At 40.7% G+C, this 27,719-nt stretch overlaps 2 long non-coding RNA genes across 4 annotated transcripts; one reads left to right on the top strand and one right to left on the bottom strand.

Annotated features, from left to right (window-relative positions):
* Window positions 1–495: 495 nt before the first annotated feature.
* Window positions 496–4,245, bottom strand: LOC308394090. Of its 3 annotated transcripts, none has more exons than XR_013971109.1 (5): window positions 4,195–4,245; window positions 3,452–4,073; window positions 2,940–3,092; window positions 2,485–2,575; window positions 496–1,882 (listed from the first exon to the last, which is right to left on the bottom strand). It is a non-coding gene; the product is annotated as an uncharacterized lncRNA (long non-coding RNA). The 3 variants fall into 3 exon arrangements; XR_013971111.1 differs by lacking the exon at window positions 4,195–4,245 and having other exon boundaries at window positions 3,452–3,515; window positions 3,942–4,187; XR_013971110.1 differs by lacking the exon at window positions 4,195–4,245 and having other exon boundaries at window positions 3,452–4,187.
* Window positions 4,246–7,336: 3,091 nt separating this feature from the next.
* LOC308393868 lies at window positions 7,337–12,214 on the top strand. Its single transcript, XR_013971049.1, has 4 exons — window positions 7,337–7,574; window positions 9,907–9,962; window positions 11,202–12,050; window positions 12,130–12,214. It is a non-coding gene; the product is annotated as an uncharacterized lncRNA (long non-coding RNA).
* The last annotated feature ends 15,505 nt before the right edge of the window (window positions 12,215–27,719 follow it).

The following is a 27,719-nucleotide window of genomic DNA, read 5'->3' as shown; positions in this document are numbered from 1 at the left end:
AGAAGAGTGGCACTATATTTATATATTTATAAAGAATTTCAAACAACAATTAATTGATGCTCAAAGCAGGTTTATTTAATTAATATCCAGATTTCCAATTAGTTCCGAATTCATTCAGCAGCAAATCACATCACCAGTCACTTCAAGGCTGTATGTATTATTGTAAGGTAGACCCTACAATAAGACATACAGAGAACCCAACAATCATATGACCCCCTATGAGCAAGCACTTTGGCGACAGTGGGAAGGAAAAACTCCCTTTTTACAGGAAGAAACCTCCGGCAGAACCAGGCTCAGGGAGGGGCGGGGCCATCTGCTGCGACCGGTTGGGGTGAGAGACGGAAGACGTTTGTTGTACACTGAAAAAAATATGTTGTTGGATTTACTTAATTCAATGGTGGACATTTGTTGCACACAGATGTTTTGCTTTGGCAGCAACTTAAACCATTGAGTTAAATTAACACAATTTATTCATGTTCAATAAACCTGTGCAATTTGTGTTGATAAAATGTGACTTAAACATGTTTTGATGAAGTAATTTGAGCTCTTGGAATATTTTAATCCTTCACAATTTTCTCACGTTATCCCAACACGATTCAATAACTTTTACCCAATACTACTTGGTCACTTAAATACTACATGTTATCTTCAAATTACATTTTGCTATTATATTCTAGTATCAAATACACAATTTTCAAATGGAGGCCTTATAACAGATTGTATTGTTCTCTTCCAAGATGGTTGCTGGCATCCACCAGTAACCTTTCAAAACAACATGTCTAATTTCACTGCAGTAGGTAAAGAATTAAACTGACATTACTCCTCTACTGAATCTATATAAATCAACAGTTAAATAATGTCAGTTCTTCCGTGTTCTCTGGAATCAATCGCAGCAAAGAAATTAGACTGTTTCTTTTGAAAAATGTTGGGAAAGAACAATACAAAACATTCTATTTAAGGCCTCTGACATCAAGATTCAGTTAAACAACAATTATAACTAAACAATTTGAGGTAATGTTAGTTTCCATTAACATTAAATTAGGTTACTGAATTGGCAAACACCTTCCTATTAACACTACCCATTTTACCCCAATAACTAAAGAAATTAGCACTTGCAGGTCAAAAACTTTATTCAAGAGACGCAAAAATAACATTGATACAGTGACTGTCAAAAATTACAGCACTGATCATACTGTGACATCTTGGTTCAAAACAGCACACTTAGAAATATTCAACGTTCTTTACTTCAACTGAATGAAACTGAAAATACCATTTCACACGACCCATATGGGATATTTAGACTGTATAACTGTTCACGCTACATCTCTTCACTAGTAAAAGAAAGAAAAAATACAAAGAGAAATTTAAAAATGCTGCCAAACAGACAGAGAACTTGTACAGAGCAAAAGGAAAAACAAACAACAACAAAAAACAGCTCGTCCTCATGGCAGTTGCAGAGTATATAAAAATGAACCCTGCGATCCGTTCCTGGAATTGAGCTTCAAAAATGCAGCAGAACAAGTGTGAGACTGCTCTCCGGGGGTCTAAGTGTTAAATGTCCTCTCACCTAGAGCTGGTCACCTCACATGCATAACAGTGAGCTTCGTTGCAGGAGCAGTTTTGTCTTAGTTGTGAGCTTTTCTTGAGAGCTGAGTTGCATCCAACTCCATTACCACCCATTGAATCACCTCAAAAGTGTAGCAGAGTTGTGATGGGTAACTCATGTTGAAGGAATAAAAAAGGTCCAAACAGCATGGCTACTGCAAAGGTCACGTTATCCAGATCTTGAAGAACAACATCAGAAAAGTCATTGCCTGGCGCATCTCTGGAGACAGATGTTCATTGTGGTTTTCTCAATCTGTGCAGTGGCCTCAGGCAAGTCCTGGTTAAACACAAAACATTTCTTTAAGATTCCTTTTTAAACTCATCTCTTTTGAATCTACCAGTTCTAATGTTAGAGTAATTTAAACCAATGCAAGCAACATAGTAAATAGCTATAGCCAAAGAGTGGCCTGCCATGCTGCCATTCATGGTCTAACAGAGTTTCTAAGAGAGGGTGAAAAACATAATAATTTCAAATGCTTTACATTAGTTTTTGTTAGAAAGACACCGGCCCATCAGAAATCCAGGCTATGTCACTCAGAAGATGTTAGAATTTAGACTTTCAGCCCCACAATTTGGTTAGCTGTTGGTCAGTTGGTCTTTTTTTTTTTTTTTCAAACAAAAGCTAATGTAAATACTGGTGGGATTTTCCTTTGTTCATTAGAATGACAAATTTAAAGTTTTTTCACACTGATGTGACCCCTAATACAGGGGTGGGGGTGGGGCCTCAAGGGCCGGCGGCCGAGTTCACTACCAGGCCTCATGTGAACTTCAAATTATTAAAGAGGACTACTGGTCCTAACCAGTCCAATGAGGATCAAGTGGATAACTAAATGCATTTTTAAAGGTTGCAAATCCACAATCTACTCATAAAACACTCACCATGAACTCCTGCACCAAGATGTTGCAATTGTCTTTCACACAGATGCGGAGCACTTTGATGAGGGACTCCGAGCATTAATGTCATCCTTGACTATTATAACAAAGAAAACAGAGATTTGTGAACTTTTCAGTAGCACAGAAGAAAATGATCCCAGACAAAAACTCTTGACTTTTTAAACCAGTCAACATGCAACACCAGCATCTACAAAGCAATATCAAAAGTTCCTGTTTGACATCAACTTTATGGATATATAGTTTCCAGAACATTTATTTTTAAAAAAAGATAATTTTTTCTCAGTGGGCCAGTAAATGCATGACGAAAATTATGGCATCCTTTTAGTGGAATCATTACTCACAGGTAATAGTTGACTGTTTCAATGGATGTAGCATAAAAATTTTACTGACCTAATGCAATACATATACACTTTGTAGTTAAAGAATTTTAAAGTTCTTACTGTCATTATGGCAGCTACATCCTTTAGCTTTGTGCCCTGTTCCCCCGATCACTTTGCAAACACTTTCAGCAGACTGTCAGAGAGAAACTCAGCTCCGTCAGAAACCTTGACTGTAAAGGCATGGTTGGGATGCACTGGAATGCTGCATTTTATCTGAAATGACATAAAATTATTTTGAAATAACAGCAGGCACTGTGCTTGGTTAATCAGTAATGTTTTGTTGAATAAAAACTGTGTTTCCAGATCTTATGGGATTAAAAAAAAATCCAAAGATGTTTGTTTCTGATTTGCAACCCAACAACCCACAAGTTACAACCTCATTTCAGTTCAAGTGTGCATTAATGCGAGTCCAGTAATCACCTTTCTGGCAATACATACAGGTATAAGTTAAACCTATGGCAGATTTTGGATTTCTCAGTTGTATTAATAGGGTGAGTATGCATGCACCTAATAATTATAAAAAACCCATTATAATTAAGTTACAGAAACGAAAATAGAATATACTTTCTTACCATAACACCTTGAACCCACAATCCATCAGCTGACTCCTGGTGAAATGCAGAATAGAGGTCGTCTCTCAATGTGCAGCAAAAAAAACAAAAACAAAAACAAAAACAAAAGGACAGCAGGTGAGGCCAGGAGGGGTAGGGATGTAAGCTAGCATAATGCCGCTGATGATATTAGCTAAAGCTGTTCAATGTCCAAAATCTCACTAACACCATGGTGCAGTAAATACACAATGTAACTGAAGAGTCAGTTGGCAAATCTATTCACACAGAAAACCAAATTATGTTATGAGTGCCTCGTAATTAGGTTTAATGTGATATTACGGCTCTTGTGCCAAAGACAAATTCAAATGAAAAAGCGCCAATTCTTTGACAACAGATAAAACAGCAAATAAGCTAACGGCTCTTTTTTAGCATGTTACATGGCGACACTCTAGACGTTTAACTACATTTGTCTGAAATATGGTAAATATTAATTCAAAAAATCAAGACATACCAAAAACGTAGAGTTGGCTGCTCGACTTGACTGAGATGGATGCCTTTTTTAAACCACGATCCAAAGCCCGCGAGATGAAATCACGCGTGGTTTCACGAGATTTAACGTTGCTATCTTATTGACTTACTTCACCTGAACATGATATGAACAATTTAATACACCCTTTCTGCATATCATGTAGTTTTTACACTATATAGTTACATTTAACTTTAAAACATGAGGCAATTGTGTTAAATACATGCAAGATGCTTACATAAATCCAAGAGATGGCCAGTCCCTTTTTTTCAGTGTAGGTCTGATTGAAGGACTGATGTGATGGTAAGTTGTCTGCTGCTCCGCTTTGAATATTGAGAGATTAGTTGATGGATTTCAAGCCAAATTGTGCCCAAGTTTAAGACCACATTCATTGGTTGTTTTTGTTGATGTTATTGTTTTGGGCTTTTTTTCCACAAGAATTTCTAGCTCCCCTAGAATTCTGGCCACCCAAACGATGATTGCTGCTGAGAGAGCACAAGGTTTTGTCCCCCTGTGTTATTCATATCAGTGCAGGGGGCTCTCCTTGAGAGGCCAGGGTCGAAAAAGGGATGCTTCAGAACCTCCGAGGGTGTTATGCGCTGATTTGCATCCAAGGCCAACATTTCTTTGATTAGCCTTACAAATAATGATTGGCCATTTTCCGGTCCTCGCCTAACCTTCAGCAGTTGTTCGAGGTCATCGAGACGCTTAAGTTTTATATATCGAGTTTCCTTGGATCGATAATATGTCTCGTATTGAAATTGTTCTGGGGTCTTAAATGTCCAGCGCTGTTTGTTGTAGTTATCCTCGATGAAGTAGCAGTCAGTGTACAAGCCAGACTCTAGAAGATGATCTGGTAGCTGACCCTGGGTTTCAATTATGAATTTCAAAACATCATAATCGTCTTCCCCAGGATAGAGAGGCACCCCTGTAGCAAGCTCCACAGCTACCAGCCCCAGAGACCACGTGTCGATTGCTTTGTCGTATGGAATGCCAAGCATAATCTCAGGTGCACAATAACCAGTTGTCCCCACACGGTCACCAGGAATCACTGCAGAAGCAGGACATGCGAGGCCAAAGTCTATGAGTTTGACTTTGACGGGAGACTCAGTGCGGTTCACAACCATGATGTTTCCAGGTTTGAGGTCAGCATGCACTATTCCCACAGAACCCAGGTGGAACAGAGCATTTGCGAGCTGATGCAAAATTGGCCTGAGTTCTCTCATTGGGAGACCTCGGTTATTCCGGTCCCCAATGTAGTCCCACAGGCTTTGGTCGAGCAGTTCGAAATTCAAGCAAATGCGCTCTCCATCGAGGAAATAGCCGTTCCATTCGACAATGTTGCACCTGTCTGGATCCAAGCGTCGTAGCTGCTCCAGGATGAAAATTTCCAGTTTTGCCTGGAGCAGAATTTCAGGGTCGCTCTTGTTGATTTTAATAGCAACCGTTTTGTTGTTTTTTGTATCGCGACATCTGGTTACCAAACCAAAGCCTCCTTCTCCAAGGAAGGCCTCTACCACGTGGTGATCTCCTAAAATGGTCCCTTCCGTTATTTGAAGATCATCTTCAGAGGCAGATGGGTTGGCTGAGATGTTGATGTCTCCTTTTTGAGGAAATTCAACTGAGTTTTGGAAACTGCAGCTGAATTTTTGCGATCCATGACTTTTCCAGCTTGAAGGCTGCTGAGAGAGCACAAGGAGTTCTCCCCCTGTACTATTCATGTCAGTGCAGGGGGTTCTCCTTGAGAGGCCAGGGTGGAAAAAGGGATGCTTCAGAACCTCCGAGGGTGTTATGCGCTGATTTGCATCCAAGGCCAACATTTCCTTGATTAGCCTTACAAATAATGTTTGGCCATTTTCCGGTCCTCGCCTAACTTTCAGCAGTTTTTCGAGGTCATTGAGACACTTAAGTTTTATCGATCGAGTTTCCTTGGATCGATAATCTGTCTCGTATTGAAATTGTTCTGGGGTCTTAAATGTCCAGCGCTGTTCGTTGTGGTTATCCTCGATGAAATAGCTGTCAGTGTACAAGCCAGACTCTAGAAGATGATCTGGTAGCTGACCCTGGGTTTCAATTATGAATTTCAAAACGTCATAATCGTCTTCCCCAGGATAGAGAGGCACCCCTGTAGCAAGCTCCACAGCTACCAGCCCTAGAGACCACATGTCAATTGCTTCATCATATGGAGTGCCAAGCATAATCTCAGGTGCACAATAACCAATTGTCCCCACACAGTCACCAGGAATCACTGCAGAGGTGTTACATGCGATGCCAAAGTCTATAAGTTTGACTCTGACTTGAGACTCACTGCGGTTCACAACCATGATGTTGACAGGTTTGAGGTCAGCATGCACTATTCCCACAGAACCCAGGTGGAATAGAGCATTTGCGAGCTGATTCAAAATTGGCCTGATTTCTCTCATTGGGAGACCTCGGTTATTCCGGTCCCCTATGTAGTCTGACAGGCTTTGGTCGAGGAGTTCGAAATTCAAGCAAATGCGCTCTCCATCGAGGAAATAGCCGTTCCATTCGACAATGTTGCACCTGTCTGGATCCAAGCGTCGTAGCTGCTCCAGGATGAAAATTTCCAGTTTTGCCTGGAGCAGAATTTCAGGGTCGCTCTTGTTGACTTTAATAGCAACAGTTTTGTTGTTTTTTGTATCGCGACATTTCGTTACAACACCAAAGCTTCCTTCTCCAAGGAAAGCCTCCACCATGTGGTGATCTCCCAAAATGGTCCCTTTAGATATTCCAAGCTCATCTGAGCCGAAGGATGGGTTGGCTGACATGGTGTAATGTGTCTGTTTGCGCTGTGGATTGGTGAGAAACAAAACTGAACTTGTTTTGGTTTCTCTCGTAAATTGCTCTCAAAACTTCTCGAAAAGGTTTTAGTTGCTGCAGGTCAACGTCCGTTAAGCATAAAGTAACAGGTGAGCGCTCCTATTTATAGGTTTTGGGATCAAAGCAAAGTTATGACGTCAGAAAGGATCAAAGCAAAGTTATCACGTCACAAGCGATCGAAGGGATTCTAATATGTGCGCATGCGCACACACGTGCTTGCTTGTGTAATATTGTTCACACTAGACTTGACCCTAATCAATTTAATATCAGTCAATCAAAGAAAATGTTAGTTTTGGAAAATTTTAAAATGACATAACTGACAGTTAAAACATTTTTTGTTCATGTATTTGTATTTGTATTGTCTTCGGGTTTTTTTTGCATACCATGTCAAGCTTTTCTGTATATAGTCATGTCGTAGATTTCGGAGCAAACAAGAAATTGAATTGGATTTTAATATTGCAGTGCTTGGATTTCGGATTTGGTGCTTAAAACGTCTTGAAACTGTAACCGTATTTCATTCACCACAAAGAACTATCTGATTGAATAGTTTTCTTATCAGATAGAGAAATAAAACGAGTCGCAAAGTCTAAAAGCAACATTTGTCTGCCTGGGCTGTACCTCTGCACGTTAGTCTGTTTCAATGTGTGACCCCCCACCCCCTCCCTGATCAGTCGGGGGTGAGTGCGCTAATGTGCCTGGAGGCCGTTTTAATGAGTGTTTGCTGGAAAACGAAAAATACAAGAAGGATTTGTACGTTTTCACAACGGGGGAGTTTGCGTAAGTACTAGTAAATAATTTTCTCGAGTGTGTACGTTACACATGTTATTTGTTTAAAATTGGTATTATTATTTTGCTAGCTAGCAAACTCGCGGGATAAAGGATTGAAGTGCACTCAGTGCGATACAATACGGTGGCGCTATTCTAACAGTTAGTTATTGCAGGGTAACTTGTAGAATATGCTGTGAATTGAACCAAGATTACACAGCAGTAGCAGTAATACGAGTTACTTCCCTCAAGTGAAAGCGTTAAACGTTAGCCCGATGCTTAACTAGCCAACGTCAGGCTTTCTGATTGAAGGCTAAAAGCGACGTTGTCACCAAGTAAACAGAATATTGATGATATTTTTGTGTATCGCTGCAGCCTTTTCAAGTATTAACCTGGTGTCTTTGGGAACAGCTTAGGGGGAAATGACGGTAATATGACTGAACCATATGGGAAGAAAGAATAGGCACTTTTTGTGCTAGCGAAGTTTCCTGGCTTTCATTCAAAATCTGTTTCTCATTAAACAATTGAAACATAATGGCTTCAAGCTCACATTGAGGCCTGTGGGGCACTATCAGCCACTGAGACAGTAGACAAGTGACTATTTCACACTTTAAGGCTGCCTGTTTATTTAAGGGAGATGAACAGTACATTCTAACTGTACATAATAATATCAATGATGATAGATTAAATAAATGGGTTTTTGAAAGACGCTTGTGCATTTTTAAAGTCTAAAGTGTTGAATTGATCTGAGTATGTCATCTGTTCAAAGCCTCTCCCAGTCAGTGCTGTTCTCTATGCCTGTCTTACTCTACATGATGTTATTAGCACAAACACTTTAAAGGTGATAATTAGGTCTACAACAATAACACAGACTGCAATGTAGTTAAGCGTCTTACAGTTAGTTTTGAATGAATGAACTTAAAAAACAACACAAGCAAAGATCTGTCTCCTCCTGTTTTTTGTGTCACATAAGAAAGAAGCATCAATATCTGATGAGAAGACTTATTCATTTGGCCTTTCACGTGGTCTTACTCAGGTGATGCGAAGTGAAATATGCATCCTTTTTATGGTAATGTGCTGGAAAATGTTGAAAATGGACATTAAACGTGCTTACAAAGTGCTTGAATTTGACCCTGAAAGGTGTATGAAGCCAGAAAAAGTCACACTTGGAGTAAAAACCTCTCATAGCAAGTTAATCATATTCAATTGATTTGATGCTTTCAGCACAAAATTTAGCCACACAGTCAGGACAGCGTCTGCTTTACCTTCATCGGTAAACGTGTTTATGCAGTACATAGTAACAGTGTGGCTGAGTCCTCTGGTTCAAATCAGTTCCAGTACATTTGGAGATGTAAGTCTTAACCTTTCACATGCATCGGGAAGGAAAAAACATTTAATCTTCACAGTACTGCCGAAGTGCAGCGATACATTGTGAAGTGCACATTTCCATTTGTCATACAGTACCGAGCAAAAGTCTTGAACCACCCCCTTATTTTTTCGTGTTTTGCCAGGTCAGTCTGTGTTAACGGTGTTATTAACTGCATTCTTCAACTAAAGAAGTGAGAACAAATGATGTGGGCTTTTGTTTTTTTTGTAATAGGCTGCAAGTAAATGTGTACAGATACAATTTAAAATTGGTTCTTTGTTAAGTTTTGTGGTCCTTTCCGTGACTTAGGTGTCTGTTTATGTTTGAATGTTTCAGAGATTAGTGTGAAGGGTCTTAACAGACAAAAAGTGGTCAAATACAAGCCCTGGATTAAAAATCAGAAACACTTTAAAAAGCCTGGAGAGCTATTCCTTAACCCTTGTATGGTGTTCGGGTCTGTGAGACCCGTGTTCAGTTTTTTTCAAAAGAAAAATTAAACAATTAATTATTTTTTCACGTGTAAATGTGTTGTGTCTTTCCACTCACTCCACTTGATTATAACTGATTTATTTATAACATTTTATATAAAAGAAAAACGAGAAGCACATTAATTCATAAATGTGATCTAACAAAGGTAAAGGGAAAAAATTAACCATGTTTGCTGTTCATATGTCTTGTAATTGGGATGAAGTAAACATCTGTTGAGTAATTTAACATAAAATTGTTTGATAGTGTTAATTTGGAAAGCCAAAACTCTAGCGGGTCCACCAGACCCATGAACACTGGCTGAGTAACAGAAATACGAACACCACACAAGGGTTAATACCACTTTAAAGATTACAGGGAAGTCCGGATCCCTGGAAGCAAATGAGGGATGGCTCAAGACTTTTGCACAGTGCTGTACATGTCATGTTCCCTGTTTTATAGCTCAGCTCAAACTGACACGTTCTCACTAACTGCTTCTCATTTTCTCCACAGTAAACTTTGACCACTTCCAGATACTGCGGGCCATCGGGAAAGGAAGCTTTGGAAAGGTAATGCAGCCTCCATTTTTCACGCGACTTGTATATTGTTTGCCCTTAATTACCCACCACGGTCGTCATCTCTAAAGAATCAGTGCAAGCGAAGCGAAATGTGCTGGGATTACACTTTAGTTCTCGTGTGCTGCTGTTATTTAATAACAGTTATAAATGCAGCTGATGTAATTATTTCTATAAAGTCAGTTAGAGGAGAGCCGATTTCTATTTCATCTCACTCAATCTAGGTGGGAATTTTGACCCCACGTCTCAATTTAATTACACAGCAGCAAAATTCTGCAGCTCTATTTGTCATCGCGCTCAACGGTTGGGCTGAAGGCAGGAGGAGAACTTAGTGTGTGTGAGATACACAATTGGGGCTGCAGAGATTGGAATAGTTTACCTTCATTTGAAATATCACTGCCCTGTGCACATTGTCAGCTTTAAAATTCAAACTTAAAGAGTTTGTAAGTAAACTGGCTGAGATGAGACAGACGATGCACCGGGTCCTCGTCTGAGTGCTGGCTTTCAGTTGTGCTGTCTCTCTTGCCCAGCCATGCACACACAGACACTGTGCTACACTTACACAGTGAGACAGATGCTCACAGAGACGTCCAGATACATTTTGTCCTTGCTGGAGGTCACCTTGTGTTTTTTGGCCCACTGTGGCCTCACACCGAGCTCCTGCTGTTTTTTGAACACTTTAACAGCTAACAACTTTTAGCTTCCTGTTGAACACACTTAAGTGGGGGAGGTGTTATTATTAGTGGTAAATGATTTGTGTATTTGTTGGATGCACCTCAGAGCAACAGGAAACATGACACGACACGCTCCAGTAACCTGCAGTCTTTACAGTGAGGACACACAAACATTAACCCTCTGCTCCTTACAGAAACTCTCTAAATCCTGTAAGTTTCTTGACTGCCACTTGGAAAGTTGAAACTTCAGCTCCCTCCACAGATTTTCTACAGTACTGATGTCTGGAGGGTTTTAAAAAAACTGCAGTTTTGATTTTAGTGAAAGACACCGTCTCATGACTCATTGAGTGCCGCGACTGACAAGCCAATCCGTGGCCTGCAGTCTGACGATGTCACATTTCCTGACTGCTTGGAACCCCGACTAAGTCGTCCTGTAGCCCACATCATAATGTTTCCATCTCTCTGCTTGACTGCGGGGATGCTATTTTTTGCATCACACTCCTATTTCAAAAGGTCAGTTAAAGCCACATAATTGGAATTTCGTTTCATCTCCCCACAGCACTTTCTCCAAAGTCTTCCCTGAATCATTTAGATGTTCACTGGCACTTGAGATGGGCCTATACATGTTTCTCCTTGAACAGGTAGCTACCCTATGTTAGCCTAGCTTTCTATCACTGATGCTCTGTGTGTATGCTGCTGCCTCTCGTCTCGTGTTACTTAAAAAATTAATCCCACAGCTTCAATAACCGTATCTAAAAATCTCTCAGTGAAAGTTACGGTTGAAGGTTTGGAAACATTTTGGGGTAGCCAGTGTTAAATAGAGACAGTGCCACATTCTTTATCTAGTCATTGTAATGAAAGAAGCACATTAAAAACTATATGAGAGTTTGCTTTTAACAAGCATGTAATGAGTCTACTTAGTTTAGGTAGTCTTAGGGAGTCAAACTGAAGGTAGCATTTTGTGGATGTTTCCCCTGCTGCCCGATCCCATCAGTCTCTTAAAGCATCATTTTTTATGCGCCCTGGTGTGACAGTGGTTTCATGGCGCTACAGGTTACCTGAGCACATCAGGTATATTACGGTTGAAAACGAGTGCCCGGCCTTCCAGTGGGTGGTCGACCCCTCGTGCACAGCTCAGGAGTCTAAACGACCCAGCAGTTATGGACATGTGTGTTTTTGGTGTGCTGTCCCTCGTTCTCCCTGCTTGCAGGTATATCTGTGTTTGTGTGTGGATGCCGGAGTTTCTGAGAGCACCTGTTTACAGGCACCTTCAGGCCTGGTGGGTGTGGCCCTGCCAGGTGGTTGGCCACACCTGAAGACCATCACACAGCTGATCAAGCCTTGTCGGAGGAGCTACTTAAGAATGCGGCGGCGCTCTCTCTGACGCTGGATCATTGCGTGACTTCACGTTAGTCTCTCGGCCAGTCAGTACGGATAGTCTGCCGCATTGTATGTGTCTTACGGCTGCCTGTTTGTTATCTCCCCAGGAGAAGCGTGGAGACGAGAGGGCAGTGAGCACGGGGTGCTCAGACACTGAGGAGCGGAGACAAGGAACACTAGCACTGGGAAGAGGACATTTCATGGGAGTCGGGAACGCACTGCGGATTTATTGTTATTTTCCATTTATTGTAAATAAACGCACTGCTTGCATTCAGAGCTCCGTGCCTGGCTCCTCCTTCCTCACATCCCCACGGTTGACGCTGGCCAACCGTGACAAATACCTTTTCTTAGATTCATTATTAGTTCAACATTGACAAATGGTAGTTGACTAATATCAGGAGCCAAAAAGAAAACAAAAAACAAACTAAATAAATATTTCAGACGCTGAAAATAAATTATTACGGTTGTTTAAATTTGCTGTCCGCAAGTTAGGTCTAATACATGTAGTCAATCTAATGAATCAATATTACATGTAAAAAGTACAGAACTGAAAATAAAACTAAAATATAACGGTAAATGAACTGGTTCTTGTATAAAACGTTTCTACTCGCTACAACTTGCCTCATTCATGCACTCACTTTTTTCTATGCTTTTTCTCTGTAAGTGCTTTCTATCTAACATTAATACGCATTCATCCTCCCGATGGATGCATCGGAGAGCAACTTGGGGTTAGCATCTTGCCCAAGGATATTTGGCATGCAGGCGGGGATTGAACCAGCAACTTTCTGATTAGTAGGTTTCCTGCTCTACCTGAGCTACAGACACCCCAATTTGTGGTGCTCTGGAAACAACACGTTCTCATCCCAACAGGTAACGATGCTATGTGACAGATCATCGGTATGTGTAAATGTGTTTTTTGTTCTAATCATGAATTGCTTTGTAAAACAAGACCTGATAGGGTTAAAGTTATGGTTAGAGTTAATGTTAGGGATAGGGCTGGAATGGACGGCTGGAGCCTCTCCTCCAAGTGTGTGTTACTGCCGCGATCAGCATTCTGTTGTATGCTTTTCTCTGTAAGCGCTTCGAGCCTGTACTTTTTTGCTTTAGCTGAGTAATGAAGTTGAATCAGTACTTTAAGTTTCACTGGAACAATAGTATTTTTACTTCTACTTAAGAATGTCTGATCTTTTGCCAACTCTGGCTGTCTCTCAGTCTTGGAATACCCACTTGTTGTCCAGCGGTGTCCTGGGAATATGGGAACTAGACAGACTGGGGAAACAATGGGAGGAGACACAAAGATGGAATCACTTTTACCATCTTTGATGTATTTGCTGGTCGTCTTATTTCTTCTATTTTGCAAGCACAGTGTTGCAATCATTGTCTTTGTGGTACAATGACACAGGTAGAATGCAGGTGTTTTCATGTAACACGATGCCAGAAAGATGAGTAATGTGTTTTGAAGAGAAGATAAAACATCATGTTTGAACAAAGATAAGCAGCAGACACGTCTGTGTGTGAGTTATACAGGTTCAGTAAGAAGGTAATATGTCTGCAGAATTTGTAATTCTTATGAAGATATTGCTTGTACAATAAATAAAATCCCTTTAACTTCTTCTTCTGGAGAGTGTCTTTATATATTTAGTCATTTTGGGGCGATCCTTTATTTAGTACTAACTCTAGTCGGGGATATATATCAGAGTTTACTTTCAGATATGAGCATTGTGTTTCCTGTGGATTAATGAATGAATTATTTATTTATGTAATTTTTGAAAGACTGGCTCATGTAAAATATCTGAAAGTATGACACAGCTCTCCTGTTACGCTTTATGGACACCTGAGCTTCACCATGAGGGCCTGTCTTTATTCACTGAAATCCACTTTTATAATGAATTCACAGTAATCGCTGACACCTTCAGAGCATTACATTCATTAAAGACGTCTTCTACACCTACTCTTCCAGACGACCGACACATACTTCAACCACTGCAGGTTAACCAGCCACTCATCAGTAAAGCAAAAACTAAATGTAAATGTCCTCATGTGGAAAAGACTGAAACACAACTCCCACATATCACTAATGTAACAGATCCATTTAGGGAGAGTGAGAACACTAGGCTGGATGTGTTTTAATGCAGGAACATTCATCATGTCTTGAGTTCAACAAATCATTTACATTGAATATGTGAGCTGGATGGTTACACGATACAATGTGATTGTCAACAATAACTACAATGAACGCTGGTTTGAGGGCGGAGTCAAGGAGGCCATTTACGTGAAAAGGGAAAGACCCTCTCTGAATCAAGGAGGGGGCCTAAGGGTACATCTGTCACCATCTTACAATGCTGTGATTGCAGCCATTCTCCAACTCTCTGTGAATGGTACTCAAGACCATTGATCAGTGGTTGTTGATCAATGGTCATGAGAATTTGCATAATCATGATTAAGGAACTGACCTCCCAGCCCATTGTTCCTTCAGTCGGCTGGTTTCTCTGACTGAAAACGCTACGTCCAGAAGAACAGAATCAGCTTTTGGAGATTTACTTCCCTGGATGATTGAGCACGCATCAAGACCTTTTAATCAGGCCAACAAATATCTTGTACTCAATTTTAGCAGCAGCCATTGTGACACTGATGATAAAACTTGTGTAAAAGTGCGAAGCTGTAAAAAAGTAATTATAAAAAAGCATTTTTGTAGCTGAATGTTACTGGATAGCCGTTTCATCTGTAACACATCAAAATAACCTGCTAAGGTTTAATAGGCTATAAGGAACACACTCACTTCCTGAGCCCTGGGCAATAAGAGACGTTTTGTGTTTTATAATTTATTGATATGTTTGATCCTTTCTGACCTGCGTTAATGAAGCAGTCATTAGAGCACCATGTCCGCTATAATAGTTCTGTAGTTTGATGCTTGAGTCGTTGCAGACTTGTTGAAACTCCCTCACCCGTCAAAGCAGCGTCTTTGTTATTCGAGTCCAGCAGATGGCAGTGTTTCACTGTCTGACGGCTGTCTGAAGCTTCAGCTGGATTATTCGTTTGCTATGTTTGCCATGTTACAGTGGGGAGGAAAAACTCCCTTTTAACAGGAATATCTAGACATGAGTGATTACTGCTGTGGGGCACTATCTGTGCTATCTATAAGAAATGTTAGCAACAATAAAACTCTGAGTGTTGCGGCTCTTCCAACCAATGGCCGCGGCAGGCTAAACATGAAGACACCGATGATGCGCAACAATTAACGCACAAAATACACTTCTGTATCATTTGCTTCTTTATTTCCGCATGCAACTGTCCGAACCACAAATCAGCATATGGGATTAACTGTCAAACAAACTCACAGACTGCACAAACAAATAACTGCAACTTACGAATAACTGCACTAGCTACTATGTCAAAATTACAAACTGGTCTATGGCATCAATTAGTGCACAAATATACAAACACCATCAAGTTACAGTCCAAATATATCACAATCATTCAAGCTGCTATCAATTGCGATCACGTTGTGTTCAATTTGCATTCATATTGCGATAATATTACGATCATGTTGCGGTATGTTGTGGTCAACAGAAAGTTTTGCCTCGTGCTCACCCTACCTTCTGCTCATCACATCAGGTGCTGTGAACAAGTGAGTGCAACCACATTTATCTTATACCACACCCATGCGACACGACCCACACCCATGCACCAATACAGTGAGTCCATTTAAACCAACCCACTTAGTCAGACGGAAACAACTCATATGGCTCCTACATACCGGCCCCTAATTATTTTAGAGCAATAATTACATCATACTTACCAGGTAGGAGACATATTGATAAACATGGTCTATCCTTTATCAAACATTCAAAGATACAATTTCAATTCATAATAAACAAATATACATTAATGCAAATAGATATTTGAAAAAAGTCAATTTTCATGACTCTTCTGCTTCCTGTAGAAGACACACTTTAGTGATCGGCCTGTCCAAATAACCAGTCTTTGTTTTAACACGAACCCGACGTACAAGTCCTTTACTGTCAGAAATTGCTTCCACAATCCTTCCAGTCACCCAAGAGTTACGAGGCGCAAAACCATCGACAACGATAACCACATCCCCAGGAATGAAGTTCCGTCCGATTCTCTGCCACTTCTGACGCTCTTGAAGCTGAGGCAGGTACTCCTTAACCCAGCGCTTCCAGAACAGGTCAGACATGTACTGTACTTGCCTTACTTCCATCGACGTCGTCCATACACGTCCCCCTTCTGAAACACTCCTGGTGGTATCAATGGCTTGGTCTTAAGCAGCAACAGATGGTTAGGAGTCAAGGCCTCCAAATCATTAGGATCAGTAGAGGCTTTAGTTATTGGTCTACTGTTCACAATAGCCTCTGCCTCACAAAGAACTGTACAAAGGCCTTCTTCGTCCAAATTCTGCACTTTCAAAATGGAATTTAACACCTTCCTGACAGACCTTATGAGACGTTCCCAAACACCGCCATGATGGGAACCAGCAGGAGGATTAAAGATCCACTTTATGCCCTTTTGCAGCAGCATCTCATGAATCTGTGCCTGATTCCATCCTTCCACTGCCTCTTTCAACTCACGTTCACCACCCACAAAGTTTGTACCATTATCCGATCGTATCTCCAATACCTGACCTCGCCTTGATATAAATCGACGAAGCGCATTAATAAAATAATCTGTGCTCAAAGATGGCAACACCTCCAAATGCACAGCTCTCACAGCCAGGCATGTAAAGATAATTCCATATCTCTTTACTTCACACCTTCCATGCTTAACTTGAAAAGGTCCGAAACAATCCACTCCAACCCAAGAAAATGGAGGTTCATCGGGTGAGATGCGATCTTGTGGAAGGTCTGTCATCATCTGATATCCTGATGCTGCATGAAGTCTGCGACACACTATGCATTTAGCCAAAATCCTCCTTATGGCAATGCTTGCACCTGGAACCCAATACCTTTGCCGCAATTCGCACAGCATGTGGTTACGTCCACCATGCCCTATTTTCTGATGTACATGTTGAAGTATTAGGTCAGAAATATGCAGATCCCTGGCTATAATTGCGGGATGCCTTGCATCTTCAGGCTCTACTAAGCCTACCTCCCACTCTCAACACACCATTCTCAAGCTTAGGATTAAGTCTATAGAGCTCGCTACTCTTCTTCACCCTTTCACCCCTCTGCAATCTACTGATCTCATCGGCATATCTCCTCCGTTGGCAAAAGCAAAGAACTACATTCTCAGCCCTGTTAAGTTCTTTTACCGAGAGAAATCCTTTAGCAGCATGGTCCTTGACAGTTTGCAACTCTCTTTTAAGCTTTTCCTCAAGATTTCCCTTAGTAACGCTAGACGCAAAGCTCTCTTCCAGCTGTTTCCTCCTTTTACTAAGTTCCTGCAACAAATCTTTGAATCTAAGAACCCATGCAACCATCCTTTTTAGACGAGTCCACGAAGAAAAATAAGTAATGAACTTCATCGCACCATTCTTGCATTCATTTGCATCAACAGCATTGACTAAAACTGTCATTTTAATCTCTGGATCATTTATGGAGATCTTTCCAAAATCAAGGTTCACTGGCCAATTAATTTCTGGTTCAGCAAGAAACTTTGGCCCTGGCAACCAAGAATCATCCTTCAAAAAGGTTTGCACCTTAACTCCCCTAGAGGCTAGATCAGCAGGATTACATGATGTATTAACATATTTCCACTGAGAAGGTTTGGACACTTTAAGTATCTCGGTCACTCGGTTTGCTACAAACACCTTAAACCTTGAGGTTTCATTGCTGATATACCTTAACACAGAGGTACTATCAGTCCAGAATCCTGACTCCTGCAAATGCATTTGCAGCTCTTTTTTCCACATCTTATCCATTCTACTCACAACTAAGGCAGCTGTCAATTCCATGTGAGGAATGGAAGTTTGTTTCAATGGAGCCACTCTTGCTTTACCCATTATAAATGCACAATGCACTTGATTCTGGGTGCTGCGCAACAGCAGATAAGTGACTGTGCCATAACCCTCCTCGCTTGCATCTGCGAAGTGATGTAACTGAGCAGAAGCAACGTCTCCAAAATCAGAAGGTTTAAGGCACCGGTCGACCTTAAAATCTGCAAGAAGGCAAAGATCATTTAGCCAAACTGTCCATTCTTGTTCAACAGTAACTGGCAACACATCATCCCAACCCCAATGACTTCTGCACAGTTTCTGAAGGATCAACTTAGCAGGCAGCACCACAGGTGCCAAAAACCCTAATGGATCGTAGATCGAGCTCACAAGGGACAATATCCCTCTCCTTGTGGGAGGTTTGTTTTTCAGTGTGATCTTAAACTTAAATGCATCTGATTGGATACACCACTGTACACCCAGTACTCTCTCTACCGGTAACACATCACTATGCAAATCCAAATCCTTAACCTCCTTGGATCGTTCCTGTTGAGGTATGGCAGCAAGTACTGCTCTTCTGTTGCTAACCCATTTTGTGAGCTTAAAGCCTCCTTTAGCACAAAGAGCAACAAGTTCCTGATAGAGCCGCACTGCCTCCTCTTCAGAACCAACAGAGATAAGGCAATCATCCACATAGAAACTATGTAAAACATTGTTGACAACCTCTAGTCTAAAATGATCTCTGTTGTCCTCTGCACATTTCCTCAAGGCAAAATTCGCACAACTTGGGGATGAAGTAGCTCCGAAGAGGTGTACTTTCATTCTATATTCCACCAGATCCTGACTATGATCTCCGTCTGGCCACCACAGAAACCTTAACAGATCTGAGTCATCTCTTTGTACTCTGACCTGATAAAACATGGATTCAATGTCTGCCATGAGCACCACATGTTCTTTTCGGAATCTGGTTATGACCCCAACTAGCAAGCTAGTGAGAACTGGGCCTTCCAGAAGTTGTCCATTCAGAGACACTCCCTGAAACGAAGCACCACAATCAAAGACAACTCGCAACTTCTTCTTCTGTGGGTGATACACCCCATGAGTGGAATATACCACAATCCTTCATCACAGCGATCGAATTCTTCAACAGGCACCTTCTCTGCATACCCTTTAGAAATGATTTCAGTCATAAAACTGGTGTAATCGTCGTGAAATGAACCATTCCTAATAAACTTTCGTTTAAGGCTCAGAGCTCGCTGTTCTACAGCCTTCCTATTATTTGGCATGTTTACCTGATTGCACCTAAAAGGTAAACCAATGGTGTAATGACCATCAACCAACTTAGCAGAATCCATCACTGACTTCATAAACTGCTGGTCTTCTCTAGACAAAGCCAACTGCTCATCCTGAATACATTCTGGAAAGTCAGTCTTCATTTGACGTTCCCACAGTTCATCCAATCTTGCCACGGAAATCCTATTAACACTCACATCAAAAATGTCAGTATTACAATCCTCTCTGAGAGGACCATTCACCGTCCAACCCAGCATAGTTTTTACTGCATAGGGACCGCCATCTTGACTTCTAACAACCTCCCATGGCTCTAAAGCCTTGGGCACATTGGTCCCGATCAACAGGTCTACCCCGGAATTTATCTCCAGTATGTTAATATGGCGCAAATGTGGCCATCTGTCGAGATCTTCCTGTCGGGGAATATTACGTTGATGAACAGTCATGCTTTTCTGAGTAAATAAGTCAGGCAAGTCACAGTAGTGATCTAAATCCAAACCAGCTACTTCCAAATCTGAAACCACATAGCTACTGACCATTTTCTCCTGACCCATTGTCCGCAAAAGAATGCCAGTTTTCCTTCCTGAAAGATTCAGTCTATTCATGAGCGCTTCCGTACAAAATGAAGCTGAGCTCCCAGGATCTAGAAAAGCATAGGTTATCAGTGACTGATTACCTTTCTTGTCCTCTAACTGGTATTATGGACAGAGCACTATTTTGCTCACCGGCCCCAGTAACACCACTGCTTTGCACCGCACATGAAGGACCTTCATCTGGTGGTTCTCTCCCTCCTTGGCCACAGTAGTAGCAAAACTACTCCGCTTAGCCTTAGGGTAAAACTGAGACTTACTATTCCTCGCCTCTTTTCTGATGGCTGTCGGAGGATCTTGTATATCTCCAAACAATGGATCACTTGCAATCTTAACTTGCCTTTCAACAAACTCAACAACATCGCAAAAAACCACCTTACGTTGAAACCTCCCCTGCAGATCGCAGACGACATGCCTCCACTTATCCCTGAGCTTATAAGGCAACTTCTTTATAACTGCTTGCATATTAGCAGAGACATCCAACTCATGCAAGGACTCCACGTCTCCCATTGCATTACAACATTGCCTTAGTAAAAATCCATATTCCTGCAAAGCCTTCACATCATCAGATTTTATAGGTGGCCATTTACTGACCCTTTCAATGTAGGCAGCAGCAATTTTCAGCGAATTGCCAAAGTTCTCCTGGAGCAAAGATTTAGCTTTAGCATATCCATACTCAACAGGCATATACTGACAGCTTCGGACCATTTCTCTGGGATGGCCTCTAGTGTATTGCTCGAGAAAATATAAACAATCCTTAGCACTGTGAGCTTGACTCTCCACCATGTGCTCAAAAGCTCTCATAAATGTTTGATATTGCAAAGGATTGCCATCAAATAACTGAATGTCACGTCTTGGTAACAAAAACAGAGACTGCTGCTCAGCTAATAAAGTTGTAATTTCATTCTGTTTCTTCAAAACTGTGACTAGATGATCATGACCCTCACCACCTTGCACTGTATGTGTAAGAGGTTCTGATTGTGTGTGAGACTGCGAAATCATTTGAGTAGCTGAAACTGCACCTGGAAATACTTGATGTAACTTTGTCTCTGACTTTTCCAAGGAAATGACCTTAGGCTGAAAAGTATTTTTAACCTTGGGCCTAACATCCAATACCTGCGCTTGATGATCACCTGCATCAACACCCTGATATGGTTGCTCTGGTAACACAGGTTTGAACGTCGGAGCATTAGGATTTAAAACGCCTAAACGCCCCTGCTCTCGTTCTAAATACGAATTCATTCCATCCGATTTAACATTAACAGCACTTGAGACTCGGGACATTTCAGAAGTTTTTAAAACATTCACCTTTGCTGCTGAGGCTGCTATTTCAGTTTCTAAGTCAAGCAGCTCCTTTCTTTTCTTAAGCTGTATTTCTTGTTCTTCCAAAGCATGCTTCTCTTTCAACAACCTCTGTCGAACAAGAAGGGCAGCCATGTCAGCTTCTGCCATTATGCGTGCTGACAAGGCAGATGAAACCATTGAGCCACTGAGTGATGATTTGCTTTTCCTACAACTTTTGTTTCCAACATTAGAGATGCTATCACTTGGATTAACATCATCTATCGCAGCACCTTTACTAACGGTGTGCCTAGAAACACCAGAACCATTTCCAGCAGGTAATGGATCAGAGGAATCAACACCAGGTGGATTTAAATGTGGCAAATCAAGCTCAGACACCTGATTTTTTCACTCTGAGGGTTTCCCTTTGCAACATGAAGCCATTTCTTTATCTCTTCCATAAACTCAGTATTATGTGCTCGCACACTTATAAACCAAGCAGTTTGTTTTTCTTGCTCTTCTTGAGGAAGCAAAGGAAGCAAGGTTTCCTGCAGATGAGTCGCCTCATTAAGCAACACAGACAAATTCTCTAACTGAGCCTGAACAGTGGAAACAATATCCTCAGATTGCTTTAATTCTTTAATAATCTTTATGACCTTTTTAATGTTATTAATCTTAGTGTGACGTTCTGTCTGAACACCCATGCACCAATACAGTGAGTCCATTTAAACCAACCCACTTAGACGGAAACAACTCATATGGCTCCTACAAGCGTTGTCATGAAGCTTTTCCTGAAGCTGCCTCCACTGAGTGAGCAGCGGCGCCCTCTGCAGTTTGTGTGTGGAAGTGCAAAAGCTTACAGCACCTGGTATTCCCAGGCGGTCTCCCATCCAAGTACTGACCAGGCCCGACCCTGCTTAGCTTCCGAGATCAGACGAGATCGGGCGTGTTCAGGGTGGTATGGCCGTAAGCCAGAGAAGCCCGCTATAAAAGACCTTTTATACTTGGCAAATGTCACGCACTTTAAAATATAGTATTGTGCTAAGCTTCACATGTTACAGGGAAAACATGCAAACCTTTTTTGCGAACTGCAGCTTCAACGCTGAGCTGCAAAAATGCTTTTCCCGCGGTAACGTCACCATAATAACACATGTTCGTTTCTCACAGCACAGTGTTAAAGTGACACAGAGCACACAGTGTGTTAGGACCATTTGGAAGTGCAACATTTTTGTGCTTTGGACAATTCAACTTATATACAGGACATTAACAGAAACAGCACAGAAACAGCTTTAGTGAAGGTTACAAATGATCTTCTTATGGCCTCAGACAGTGGACTCATCTCTGTGCTTGTCCTGCTAGACCTCAGTGCAGCGTTCGATACTGTTGACCATAATATCCTATTAGAGCGATTAGAACATGCTGTAGGTATTACAGGTACTGTGCTGCAGTGGTGTGTATCATATCTATCTAACAGACTCCAGTTTGTTCATGTAAATGGAGAGTCCTCTTCACACACTGAGGTTAATTATGGAGTTCCACAGGGTTCAGTGCTAGGACCAATTCTGTTTACACTATACATGCTTCCCTTAGGCAGTATCATTAGAAGACATAGCATACATTTACACTGCTATGCAGATGATACCCAGCTCTATCTGTCCATGAAGCCAGATAACACACACCAATGAGTTAAACTGCAGGAATGTCTTAAAGACATAAAGACCTGGATGGCCGCTAACTTTCTACTTCTTAATTCAGATCAAACTGAGGTTATTGTACTCGGCCCTGAAAAGCTTAGAAATATGGTATCTAAGCAGATTCTTACTCTGGATGGCATTACCTTGGCCTCCAGTAACGCTGTGAGGAACCTTGGAGTCATTTTTGAGCAGGACATGTCCTTCAATGCACATATTAAACAAATATGTAAGACTGCGTTCTTCCATTTGTGCAACATCTCTAAAATTAGAAATATCCTGTCTCAGAGTGACGCTGAAAAACTAGTTCATGCATTTATTACTTCCAGGCTGGACGACTGTAATTCATTATTATCAGGAAGTCCTAAAAACTCACTGAAAAGCCTTCAGCTAATCCAAAATGCTGCAGCAAGAGTCCTGACAGGGACTAGAAAGAGAGAGCATATTTCTCCTGTTTTGGCTTCCCTTCATTGGCTTCCTGTTAAATCCAGAAGTGAATTCAAAATCCTGCTCCTCACATACAAGGTCTTAAATAATCAGGCCCCATCTTATCTTAATGACCTTGTAGTACCATATCACCCTATTAGAGCACTTCGCTCTCACTCTGCAGGCCTACTTGTTGTTCCTAGAGTATTTAAAAGTAGAATGGGAGGCAGAGCCTTCAGTTTTCAGGCCCCTCTTCTGTGGAACCAGCTTCCAGTTTGGATTCGGGAGACAGACACTATCTCTACTTTTAAGATTAGGCTTCAAACTTTCCTTTTTGCTAAAGCATATAGTTAGGGCTGGACCAGGTGACCCTGAATCCTCCCTTAGTTATGCTGCAATAGACGTAGGCTGCCGGGGGATTCCCATGATGAATTGAGTTTTTCCTTTCCAGTCACCTTTCTCACTCACTATGTATTAATAGACCTCTCTGCATTGAATCATATCTGTTATTAACCTCTGTCTCTCTTCCACAGCATGTCTTTTATTCTGTCTTCCTTCTCTCACCCCAACCGGTCGCAGCAGATGGCCCCGCCCCTCCCTGAGCCTGGTTCTGCCGGAGGTTTCTTCCTGTTAAAAGGGAGTTTTTCCTTCCCACTGTCGCCAAAGTGCTTGCTCATAGGGGGTCATATGATTGTTGGGTTTTTCTCTGTATCTATGAAGCGCCTTGAGGCGACTTTTGTTGTGATTTGGCGCTATATAAATAAATAAAAATAAAATTGTATAACAGAGATTGAAACTTTATTGATAATTTGTCCAAGTTGAAAAATGCCCTCCTCCAAAAATATCATGTGACAATGTAGAATAAAAAGGGGATGTTTTTTCCTCTTCTAGTTTCATTATTTTAATATGGCACTATTAGTTCATTAGAATCATATAACCAGCTTTGCATTAAATATATACTGAAGAGAACACGGAGTAGAGGTCTGAGCAAGAGCAAATGCCAACAACTGAGCGTGAGGGGCTGTTATTGGACCGCAAAGGATTCTGGGAAGTAGCTAGCCGGTCGTCACGGCAAAGCTACGAGAGCGTCTCTCAGCATGGGCCCGAAAAAAGTTCTGTCAGCCGAGGAAGGAGACGATATTAAGAAGTCGCTGGAGTTTATGACAGAGGAGATTTCTACTGTCAAACTGCAGCAGAAAGCCATCCTGGACCTGGTCGAGGAAGTTAAGGCTCTCCGCATCCAGAACGCCGAGAAGGATCGGCGGCTGGCGTACCTGGAGAACAGAGTGGCGGATTTGGAGCAGTACACCCGGATGAACGATGTTATCATCACGGGGCTTCGCATCAAACCCCGGTACGCCCGGGCGGTCGCCACTGACAATGTAGGAGGGCCAGGAGAGGAAGATGTCAACTCCACGGAGCATCAAGTGGTTACCTTTCTACGGTCCAAAGGTGTGGAAGTGGATTATAACAACATTGAGGCTTGCCACCCTCTACCCCGAAAAAATGACAGTGACAAACCAGCCATCATTGTGAGATTTGCAAACAGAAAACAGAAAACAGCACTGTTAAAACAAGGAAGGAAACTGAAAGGATCCGATGTCTTCATGAACGAACATCTGATAAAAAGAAATGCGGACATTGCCAGGAAAGCACGTTACTTGAAGAAACAGGGAAAAATTCAAAATACATGGACCACCAACTGCAAAGTATTCATTAAACTCAATGGAACACCGGAACAAGCCAAAGTGTTGGTCATCAGAAATATGGAAGAGCTGGACAAATACTGAGGTCAACTTACTCTGGAGGTATGAATACACATGTGACGTGACACACAACACAACACATGGCACAGTCCAAAAGAACTTCATCTGCATCCGGCAACAATATCAACATGACTCATTGGAATTCTCTTTATGATAATCTGGAACTGAGAACATTTCGATACACAGACCATAATGTTCTAGACTTAGAAAAGGATATAGACCCGGAAAATAATTTCTTCTACAACATCAGCTGTAACTGCTGCTACTTCACTGATGAACAGTTTAAGCACACCATCAACACGGAAAATAAATTATCAATAATCCATTTTAATAGCAGAAGTCTGTATGCCAACTTCAACAATATAAAGGAATATCTAAATGAGTTGACAAATCCATTTGGAATTATTGCCATTTCTGAAACATGGATCAATGCGGAGAAAGGAATGGACTTTGGACTGGAGGGATATGAAGTGAATTTTGTAAATAGAAGGAACAAGAGTGGAGGGGGAGTAGCTGTGTATGTGGATAAAAACCTAAACTACAAGGTGGTAGAAAGTATGACAACTGTAATTGATAATTTACTAGAATGTATAACAATTGAAATTTATAAGGAAAAAGAAAAAATGTAATAATTAGCTGTATATATAGAACACCTGGCTCTAGTATTCAAGTATTTAATGACTTCATAGAGGAAATATTCTCTAAAACAAATCAAAAAGTTATGTTTATCTGTGGTGATTTTAATATTGACCTGTTGAATCCAAAAAAGCATAAAATGACCGACGAATTCCTAAACACTATGTACAGTTTGAGTTTACATCCTAAAATAACCAGGCCTAGCAGAATTACACCACATTGTGCCACCTTACTTGACAATATTTTCACTAACAATATGGAAAACAACATTGTGAGCGGAATATTAATTAATGACATCAGTGATCACCTACCAGTTTTTGCAGTTTATGACACTAATTATAAGAAAAATCAGCATGAAGAACAACTGAGATACAGACGTGTAAAGACAGAAGAAACTATGACTGCATTTAAGAACGATCTATTAAATCAGGACTGGGACAATGTGTACAAAGAAGCTGATATTGATATTGCATATGGCATATTTTTAAGAATATTCATGGAGTTGTACGATAAAAACTGTCCAACAATAAAATACAACAGAAAGCACAAATATTCAGATAGACCATGGCTCACTAAGGGTTTACAAAATGCATGTAAAAAGAAAAATACACTCTATAGGGAATACCTAAAACAAAGAACAAAAGAAGCTGAAAATAAATATAAAAAATACAAAAATAAGTTGACCAATATTATACGTGTATGTAGAAAGGAGTATTATAGTAAAATATTGAACAACAATAAACATAATATGAAAGGAATATGGGATGTTTTAAACGGTATCATTAAAAATAATTCTGGACAACAAAGTTATCCACAATACTTTATCGATAATGGCAATATTATGGAAAACACTGCTGATAAGGTCAACAGCTTTAATCATTATTTTGTAAATATTGGACCAAAACTGGCAGAACAAATTCCTGAGTCACTGCCATCAGTAGACTGTAGTGAAAACCTGATTGATAGGAACCCTAACTCAATGTTCCTCACATCAGTGGAGGAAAAAGAAATAATTGACATTGTACACATGTGTAAATATAAAACATCCACTGATTGTAATGATATTGACATGAAAATCGTCAAGAAGGTCATTGAAGGAATTGTAGGACCTCTAACATATATTTGCAACTTATCATTTCAGACGGGAAAAGTGCCAAACAAAATGAAAATAGCTAAAGTTGTGCCGCTGTATAAAACCGGGGATAGACGCCACTTCACAAATTACAGGCCTGTGTCTTTACTACCACAATTCTCCAAAATCCTAGAAAACCTGTTTAATAAACGATTAGACAAATTCTTAGATAAATATAAATTACTCTCTGACAGTCAATATGGATTCAGATCAAAAAGATCAACATCTCTGGCATTAATCGAATCAATTGAGGAGATTACGAATGCTATAGATCAGAAACAGTATGCAGCTGGAGTATTTCTGGATCTCAAGAAAGCATTCGACACAATCAATCATGACATATTAATTAATAAACTGGAACGGTATGGGATTAGGGGGGTTGTACTGCAATGGGTGAAAAATTATTTAAGTGACCGGAAACAATTTGTGAAGCTGGGTGTCCATTCCTCATCATGCTTGGACATTGCTTGTGGTGTTCCACAAGGCTCTGTACTGGGTCCAAAATTATTTATTATTTATATAAATGATATTTGTAAGGCATCTGATATATTAAAATTAGTATTATTTGCAGATGACACAAATATTTTTTGTTCTGGGGGGAATCTAAAGGAGCTGCTGGATACAATTACTTCAGAAATGTGCAAAATTAAAAAATGGTTTAACAGGAACAAACTATCGCTAAATCTAAGTAAAACTAAAATTATCTTATTTGGGAATTCCCTTAGAAATGCACAAGTGCAGATTCATGTAGATGGTGTGGAAATTGAAAGAGTACTTGAACATAAGTTTCTTGGTGTGATTATAGATGATAAATTAAACTGGAAGTCTCATATAAATCATATACATAACAAAATTTCAAGAAGTGTCTCAATCTTGAGTAAAGTAAAACACATTCTGGACCACAAATCACTCCACATTATCTATTGTTCCCTGATTGCACCGTATTTGAATTACTGTGCAGAGGTTTGGGGCAATACTTACAAATGTTCGCTATC

The sequence above is a fragment of the Rhamphochromis sp. 'chilingali' genome (assembly GCF_963969265.1).
Source record: "Rhamphochromis sp. 'chilingali' genome assembly, chromosome: 3".
NCBI classification, from domain to species: domain Eukaryota; kingdom Metazoa; phylum Chordata; class Actinopteri; order Cichliformes; family Cichlidae; genus Rhamphochromis; species Rhamphochromis sp. 'chilingali'.
The sequence above is the reverse complement of the archived record's forward strand: the minus strand, read 5'-3'. Positions and strand labels throughout refer to the sequence as shown.